Below are 8,657 nucleotides of genomic sequence, written 5' to 3' on the forward strand. Positions count from 1 at the left end.
GCAGCTGTACTCTCCGAGGCCCACCAGGGTGCTGGGGCAGGGCCTGGGGGAGGCGCGGGGCCCTGGACTGGGGTGGCGGCAACAGGCGGGACCAGCGCTGTATATGAGGAACCGCTGTAAGGCTGTGCCCAGACCGGATGGGGGCGGGGAGTCAGAGGTGACTGCCCGCCTCCCGGCTTGGTGTCTGGGAGGGAGACAGGTCCTCCCTGACAAAGGCTAGGCTGTGGTGGACGGAGAAGGGCCCGAGGTCACTAAATGATCAGGACGTGGGACTTGGGTGGTGGCGGCACCAGAGGGGCGCATCTAGAAACCAGAGGCGAGGACTGATACCCAGAGCATCAGGGAGCCTAGCAGAGCCAGGAGGAGGGCCTGGTGCAGCTGGGCTTTCCAGGAATCCTGCCTGCTCTCTGGGGTACTGCCCACCCCCCAGAGCCCTAACTTCCCCCTACCAACTCCCCCCCATCCCCCACCTTAGCACTTGGTGCTGCCCAAAGCTCAGTACATTTCAGTGCTTCCAGGAGGTACCTTAGCTCAAAATCCTTGGTGCCCTGCCGAAGTGACCCACTCCACCTACCTGTCCCTAGGGACCCTCAGAATCCTGGAGGCCCCCTCCTCCAAAAATCTGGACCTCCAGACTGGAACCAAGTGTGTAATTCAAGTCTCCTGGAACCCTTTGCTCCCTCTCTGAGATCTGCTGCTTCAAGCCCTTGCTAGGTCCTGGGCATCCCGGGTTTCTGAAGGCTGTGGGGTGGGATTGACGTGGGACTAGGTGTGCATTTGTATGTGTCAGTGTGAGTGTCAGCTACGCGTCTGTGTGTTTCAGCATGTGTCAGTGTGTGTGTGTGTTGGCTTGTATTTACTCCTTTTGTGTTCGTTGGTGTGTGTCTGCCGGTGTGCGTCTGTTTCAATGTGTGTGTCTGTGTTGATGTGTATGTCAGTGTATTTTCAGTGTGTTGGTATGTGTGTAAAAGTGTGAGTGCCAGTGTTGTGTGCTGGTGTGTGTGTGTCCAGGTGGGTATGTGTATGTGCAGAGAGGTTTCAGCTCACTGTGTTCTGGGCTTTACATACCTCGGCCTCACTCAATACAGTGGGCAGATCACTGAGAGGCGTGGATTACAGTGTTTATTTCAACAAAGAGGTCCGGACCCTCCCTGGGATGGTGTCTCCCAATCTTTGGTCCCGGGTTACCTGCCCAGGTACAGCGAGGGCAGGAAGGCTGAGGCAAGAGGGCTCACAAGGGGTCAGTTTCTTCCTTGAATGTCTGTCCCCCTTGATGAGTGCTGCAAAAGATCCGCTTCATGAAGAGGCATGGTTGGCCCTGGGGCGCTGCTGTGAACCCATGACCATGATCCATGTGTTCTGGGGGGGATCCCTTGGCCCCAGCGCGGTGTCTGGCCGGTGCTCAATCCATGTTTGTTGAGTGAATGAATGAACGGAAGCATTTAAACGTGCTGTTTTCAGTGTTTCCACTGTCCTTGAGCCCTGGCGCGCTCAGCAGTTTCCCAGGGCCAGCAGGTGACTGTCATTAGCATGCTAATGTTGTTTGTGGAACCAGACTCCCGGTGAGGGGAAATGGCTACCGTGTTAGATGGGAGTGGATCCTAATCCGAGCCAAGCTTTAGAAAGGTCAGTCCCTGCTGGGGGAGGGGAGTGGCTAAAACTGAGCGGGGAGGGAAAAGAGGGCGATGAAATGGAGCTAAGAGCTCAGGAAAGCTTTTGTCCTGAAATGGTGGCTTTATGGAAGGAGGAAGGGAGGGATAGTAGCTTTGGGCTACAGAACAATCTGAAAAGATCAGGAAGTTGGAAGAGGAGGACAAAGCAAAGCAGAGGGGAAAATGATCTGGGATGAAACAAATCCAGATGTGCTGACAGAATCAGAAACTCAGCGAAGGGGCGGAGGCAAGGCGAAGTAAGGATTCCTTTGTGATTTATTACCCACCACCCCTGGTTTTGCACTGATGTGTCCCAGTGGTTCTCGAAAATGGTCTTTGTCTAGCAGCATCCCCTAGGACGTTAGTAGAAATGCAAGTTCCCAGTCCCCACCCAAGACCTACTGAATCAGACCCTAGAGGGCTGGGACCCAGCAACCCCGGGGTTTGAACTTAACGCTGAAGTGTGAGAACCACCGGTTCATCTGAAATCTAGCCCATGGAGGGATGTGACACAGGACTGGTAAGGTGCGGTAGGATACCGAGGGAAAAGCTTGGAGCCTGGGCTCCAGGAACGATGGCAGATCCTGGTGGATTTCTACATGGACAGCATAAAGTTACAGAGTCCGTTGGGTTGGGGAAGGGGTGCCAAAAAAGGGTACAGATGGCGCCCCTGTAGGGATTCTAGAATCAAGATTCTAAAAATAAATTTCACTCCCTTTGCAAATGTACTCATTTAATCTACAAATATGTCCCAAGTCCCCGCTGCGTATCAGCCAGAGATCTCAAGACAAGGTGGGTGACGAGAATCCCTTCTGCGACCCGAGGGAGCTCCCAGTCTAGTTGGCAGACAGCTCCACAAACAAGCAGTGACGTCATCAGTCCGGAGCAAGACCTTGGGGAGATAGAGACCCAGAGAGATGGAGAAAGTCACCTGAAAGGAGAGTCATTGGATAGAGTCTTGAAGAATGAGTAGTAGGTCATCTGATCATCAAGGGGGCAGGGGTTGGGGCGGGGGGGGGGGGGGGTGTAGGCAGTAGAAGAATGGTATTTGTAAAATCACAAGACAGCGACCATTTAGCGAATTCCAAGTCTTGGCCCCGGGGAAGTGAGGGGTGCTGTGGCTATAAATGAATCTGGAAGATAAGATGGGGTCAGATCTGGAAGCATCGCATTGGTCATGCCAAAGAGTTTAGACTTCACGTTCCAGAGTAAGGGTTCTCAAGTTGTGCTCTCCAGGGACAAGGCCTGTTCAGTCTGGAAACATGCCCGCCGCAAACGGATGGATGCTCAGAGTGGGGGAAAAAAAATCAGATAATGAGTAGAAATTTCTCTATTTTAACTTTTTTTAACCATAAATTTCCCCTAAATCTTTGGCAGATGCTCCTGCTTATCTGCTAGCGAGCAACAAAATGAATGAACAAGAAGCAAATGAATATTAAACAGACAATCCCAGTATTGATCGTGCTTAATTCAACAGTTTATTTTTTTCATGGACATCTGTGCCTGTGGCTATGATTTCATATTGCACACACATAATGTGGACATATTTTCTGCTAGCAGAAGTATTCTTTTGAAAAAGTGTTTTATTTCTTTTTTTTAAAAAAAGATTTTAGGGGCGCCTGGGTGGCTCAGTGGTTTAAGCCGCTGCCTTCGGCTCAGGTCATGATCTCAGGGTCCTGGGATGGAGTCCTGCATCGGGCTCTCTGCTCAGCAGGGAGCCTGCTTCCCTCTCACTCTCTCTGCCTGCCTCTCTGCCTACTTGTGATCTCTCTCTGTCAAATAAATAAATAAAAAATAAAAAATCTTAAAAAAAATAAAAATAAAAATAAAAAAAGATTTTATGTGTTTATTACAGAGAAAGACTGAGCGAGAGAGCGGCAGAGGGAGAGGGAGAAAAGCAGACGCCCCACCAAGCAGGAAGCCGGTTATGGCGGGGCTCCATCCCAGAGCTCTGGGACCATGACCTGCAAGAAGGCAAACATGTAATCTACTGAGCCCCCCAGGCGCCCCTCCCCCACAGTGCTTCTTATGGAGGCAGTGGCCTAGATCCCACCTTGGACCTGCTGACTCAGACCAGGGGTGGGGGGAGGTGGCGGGGTGGGGGGGAGCAGGTTTGTGACAAGCCTCCCGGGGACATTGCTGGAGAACTGGTGCATGAATGGTCATTGAGCAGTGGCATGACACAGTGACATTTGTCTCCACACAGGTCACTTGAATCACCACCTGAAGAACTGATTGAACGAGGGCATAGACGAGAGACCCAAAGGCCGGTTGGGTGGCTACCCCAATAGTTCTAGGCTGGTTTTCTACATTGGGCAAGAGCCAGAACTCAAGAGAAGGCTGAGCTGATGGCCCACATCGTGATAAACTAGTTATCCTTTGCGGCACCTGGGTGGCTCGGTGGGTTAAAGCCTCTGCCTTTGGCTCAGGTCATGATCTCAGGGTCCTGGGATCGAGCCCCACATCGGGGTCTCTGCTCAGCAGGGAGTCTGCTTCCCCCTCTCTCTCTGTGCCTGCCTCTTTGACTGCTTGTGATCTCTGTCTGTCAAATAAATAAATAAAATCTTAAAAAAAAAAAAACAACTAGTTATCCTTCTACCCTGATCTGGACCCACAGATTTAGACAAACAATACAATTCTGTGTTCCCTCCAACAATTGTCATTTGCCAAAATTAGCCCTCGGTGGTCTTCCCGGAGTTACGGAGTTCATCTAAGATGCAGAATCCTGTAAAATGCATTGCCCACCTACCATACCTAGGGCACTCACCACACTAGGCACCGTGGGAGGGATAAAGAAATATAACGTATGATTTCTGTTCTCAGGGAAATGTCTCACTGAGGCGATTCGCCTTGTGTGCGCAAAAAGTCAGGTAGTAAGTACCAAATGTGCCATAAGGCAGTCTCTAACACACACCATAGACAATAAATACCAGGGCTTTATTTCTTAACCTGGTGATGGTCACGGAGGTATTTGCTTTCTAAATACCGATTTTTGCTGTATATGCTTTAGGAACTCTTCCGAAGTGTGTTACATTTCACAGACTAAAAAACGGTTTAAAAAGACAAGGGGCGCCTGGTTGGCTCTGTTGGCTGAGCGCACAACTCTTGGTCTTGGCATTGTGAGTTCGAGTCCCACATTAGGTATGGAGACTACTTAAAAATATAAAATCTTTAAAAAAGATTTTTTAGGGGGCACCTGGGTGGCTCAGTGGATTAAAGCCTGTGCCTTCGGCTCAGGCCATGATCTCAGGGTCCTGGGATTGAGCCCCACATGGGGCTCTCTGCTCAGCAGGAAGACTGCTCCCCCCGCCCCCCGCCTGCTGCTCTGTCTACTTGTGATCTCTCTCTCTCTCTCTGTCAAATAAATAAAATCTTAAAAAAAAATTTTCCTTTAGGGATGCCTGGGTGGCTCAGTTGGTTAAGCATCTGCCTTTGGTTTAGGACATGATCCCAGGATCTCGGGATCGAGCCCCACATTAGGCTCCTTGCTCAGCCAGGAGCCTGCTTCTCCTTCTGCCTGCTGCTCCCCCCGCTTGTGCTCTCTCTCTCTCTCTCTGACAAATAAATAAAAAAATTTTAAAAAAAGACAGTGAGTTCTGTGGTTTGAATGATATCAGTCGACAGTCCCCAGACGTGGTACAGAATCTAGAGAAACAAGGTCTCTACCCACTGCCCTTATAGTCCACAGATGAACCACACGCACCATGAAAGGTCTGCAATATGGCACGGTGGGGGCTGTGTGCCTGGCGGGCTCCTTTGGTGGAGCATGCGATGCTTATCTTGGAGTCCCATGTTGGGGCTAGAGTTTGAAAAAAAAAAAAGAACTGAAAAAAAGATGGTAATGACAGACACATGGATAAAACACCAGCTTCACCATCACCACTGGTTAAGATGAGGTCTTTAAAAAGGGGGCAAGGAGTGCAACTAGGTGGCTCAGGCATTTAAGCATCTGTCTCTCGATTTTAGCTCAGATCGTGATCTAGTGGTCCTGGGATCAAGCCCCATGTGGGGCTCTGTGCTCAGTGGGGAGTCGGCTTGAGGATTTTTTTTCTCTCTCTTTCTCCCTCCACCCCTGTGTGTGCACTCACTCTCTCTCTCTCTTTCTATAAAATAAAAAAATAAATCTTAAAAAAAAAAAGAAGAGGTCTTCTTTTTTATCAATTTCTCAACACCTTGCATTTAGGGATTGATTTATTTTTGTATCCATAGATATGTTCTCGTACATGTTGCACACACAGGCACACGTACACACAGCATCTTACGCCAAAACCGATGTTACAGGTCAATAAACTAAGAATAGAACACCAAGATTACAAGAGATGATTCACATGTGTTATTTATAGAGGGTTGATATGATTACTGTGATTAAGCTTTAAATATGATTCTTAGCTTCCTGGAAGCCTTAATAAAAGAAGAAATGCTAGCTGGCCTGGTTTTGTGAATTTCCTATACACGAGAATCACTGATTCATTAGTCCGGCCGATATTAATTATATACCTACTGTGTGCCAAGTCTTACCCTAGGTGCTGCAGATCAATGATGAGCAAAAAGAGACTTAGTCCTTGCCTTTGTGGAGTTTCTGGTCTAGTGGGGAGAACGGACAATAATCAAATAATCACACACATAAATGCAAAAATAAAACTGTAATAAGAGCAACAAAGAAGATGTTTAGTGTACCCTGAGCGCCTATAATGGCAGGGTGGGGCTGGGGAGATGTGGGCCGGATTTATTCTAGCATGTCTGTATAGGAGGCTCATGGAGGGAAGTGACATTTGAACCGAGATGATGGATCAGATAGCTAGGAGCACCGTGCAGCACCGTGCAGGGAGGACAGGAGGGGAAAGGGCATTCCGGACAAAGGGAAGAGGATGTGTGAAGTCTCTGTTCTAGAAACCAAAACAAAGTTGGCGTGCCTAGAGTACTGAGGGACTGGAGTGGTATGAGATGAAGCTGGAGACATGGGCATCAAGCCAGATACTTCAGGGCCCTAGGGCAATGCAAGTTTTTTTTTTTTTTAATCCTAAAAAATGGGAAGCCATTGAGAGGTTTAAGGCAGGAGTGTGACATGATCAGACTCCTGTTTCGAAAAGTTCCTTTGGTGAGGTGTGGGGTGGAGGCTGGGGCGGGGGCTAGGTGGTTCAGCGGGTTAAGCTTTGGGCTCTTGGTTTCAGCTCAGGTCATGATCTCAGGGTCATGAGATCAAGCCCCGCATCAGGCTGTACACTCAGTGGGGAGTCTGCTTGAGCACTCACACCCGTGCTCTCTCTCTCTCTCTCACTAAAATGAATAAATAAATAAATCTGAAAAGAAAAGGAGAGCGTGGGGCGCCTGGGTGGCTCAGTGAATTAAGCCGCTGCCTTCGGCTCAGGTCATGATCTCAGGGTCCTGGGATCGAGCCCCGCATCGGGCTCTCTGCTCTGCGGGGAGCCTGCTTCCTCCTCTCTCTCTCTGCCTGCCTCTCTGCCTACTTGTGATCTCTGTCAAATAAATAAATAAAATCTTTAAAAAAAAAAAAAAAAGAAAAGGAGAGCGTATCTAAGGGAAGAAAATGGAGGCAGGAAGACCAGTGAGGAGGTTGTCCACCAGAAAGATCATGGAGGCTTGTACTAGGGCAGTGGAAATGGACATGGAGAGAAGAGAACTTACCTGGGAAATATTTGGAAGCCAACGACAACCCAGACTTGTGATGTGGAAAATGAGGAAGACAGAGATGTTGGCTCCTAAGTTTCTGGTTTATATCGTGGTGCATTTTATTGAGATGGGGAACACTAAGAGACCTCTGGTTTGAGGGAAAGAGAGAAAGTCTTCAGCTCCAGTTCGGAATATATTGAGTCTGAGATGCTTTTGAGACACTGAAAGGGTGACATTGTCAAGGGGGCAATTGGAACTCAGAGGAGAGGCCCGGCTGGAGATACAGACCTAGAAGTCATTTGCATAAAAGTCAGGAATGGAGGCACTTGGGTAGCTCAGTCGGTTAAGCATCCGACTCTTGGTTTTGGCTCAGGTCATGATCTCAAGATCCTGAGAATCAAGCCCCAAGTTGGGCAACCCACTCAGCGGGGAGTCTGCCTCCCTTCTCTCTCTCCCTCTGCCCCTCCCGCCGCTTATGTGCATGCTCTCTCTCTAAAATAATAAATAAATCTTATAAAATAAAATGAAGTCACAGGAATGGATGACATCACATAAGGAGAGAATAGAAAAGAGAAGAGGACTCATGACTAATCTCTGGAAAACACCAACATTTAGATATGGGAAATGGAAAGACAAATCTGAGAAGGGAATTGAAAAAGAGGAGCGAAAAAGATCAGAGGAAAACTGGGATCATGTATCAATCACACTGAAGCCCAAAGACAAGACGGTTTGGGGCGCCTGGGTGGCTCAGTGGGTTAAGCCGCTGCCTTCGGCTCGGGTCATGATCTCAGGGTCCTGGGATTGAGCCCCACGTTGGGCTCTCTGCTCAGCGGAGAGCCTGCTTCCCTTCCTCTCTCTCTGCCTGCCTCTCTTGTGATTTCTCTCTGGTCAAATAAATAAATAAAATCTTTAAAAAAAAAAAAAAAAAGAAGGTAATGGTTAACAGAGTTGAATACTGCCAAGAGGGGCGCCTGAGTGGCTCAGTCGTTAAGCATCTGCCTTCAGCTCAGGTCATGATCCCAGGGTCCTAGGATCAGGCCCCGCATCGGGCCCCGCATCGGGCTTCCCACTCAGCAGGAAGCCTGCTTCTCCCTCTCCCACTCCCCCTTCTTGTGTTCCCTCTCTTGCTGTATCTCTCTCCTTTTCTCTCTCTTTCTGTCAAATAAATAAATAAATAAAATCTTTAAAAATAAAAAGAATACATTTAAGAGGTCAGAAAGGTAAGGGAAAATTCTTCATAGAATTTAGGGTTCGCGGATATCACGGAGCTGAGCAAAAGTTGTTTCAGGGGAGTTGTGGTGGCAAAAAATGGCTTAAGTGTGTTGAAGAATAATTAGGAAATGAGTAAATGGATTCAACAAGTCCAGTCAATTC

This window comes from Meles meles, chromosome X, assembly GCF_922984935.1.
Source record: "Meles meles chromosome X, mMelMel3.1 paternal haplotype, whole genome shotgun sequence".
NCBI lineage: Eukaryota > Metazoa > Chordata > Mammalia > Carnivora > Mustelidae > Meles > Meles meles.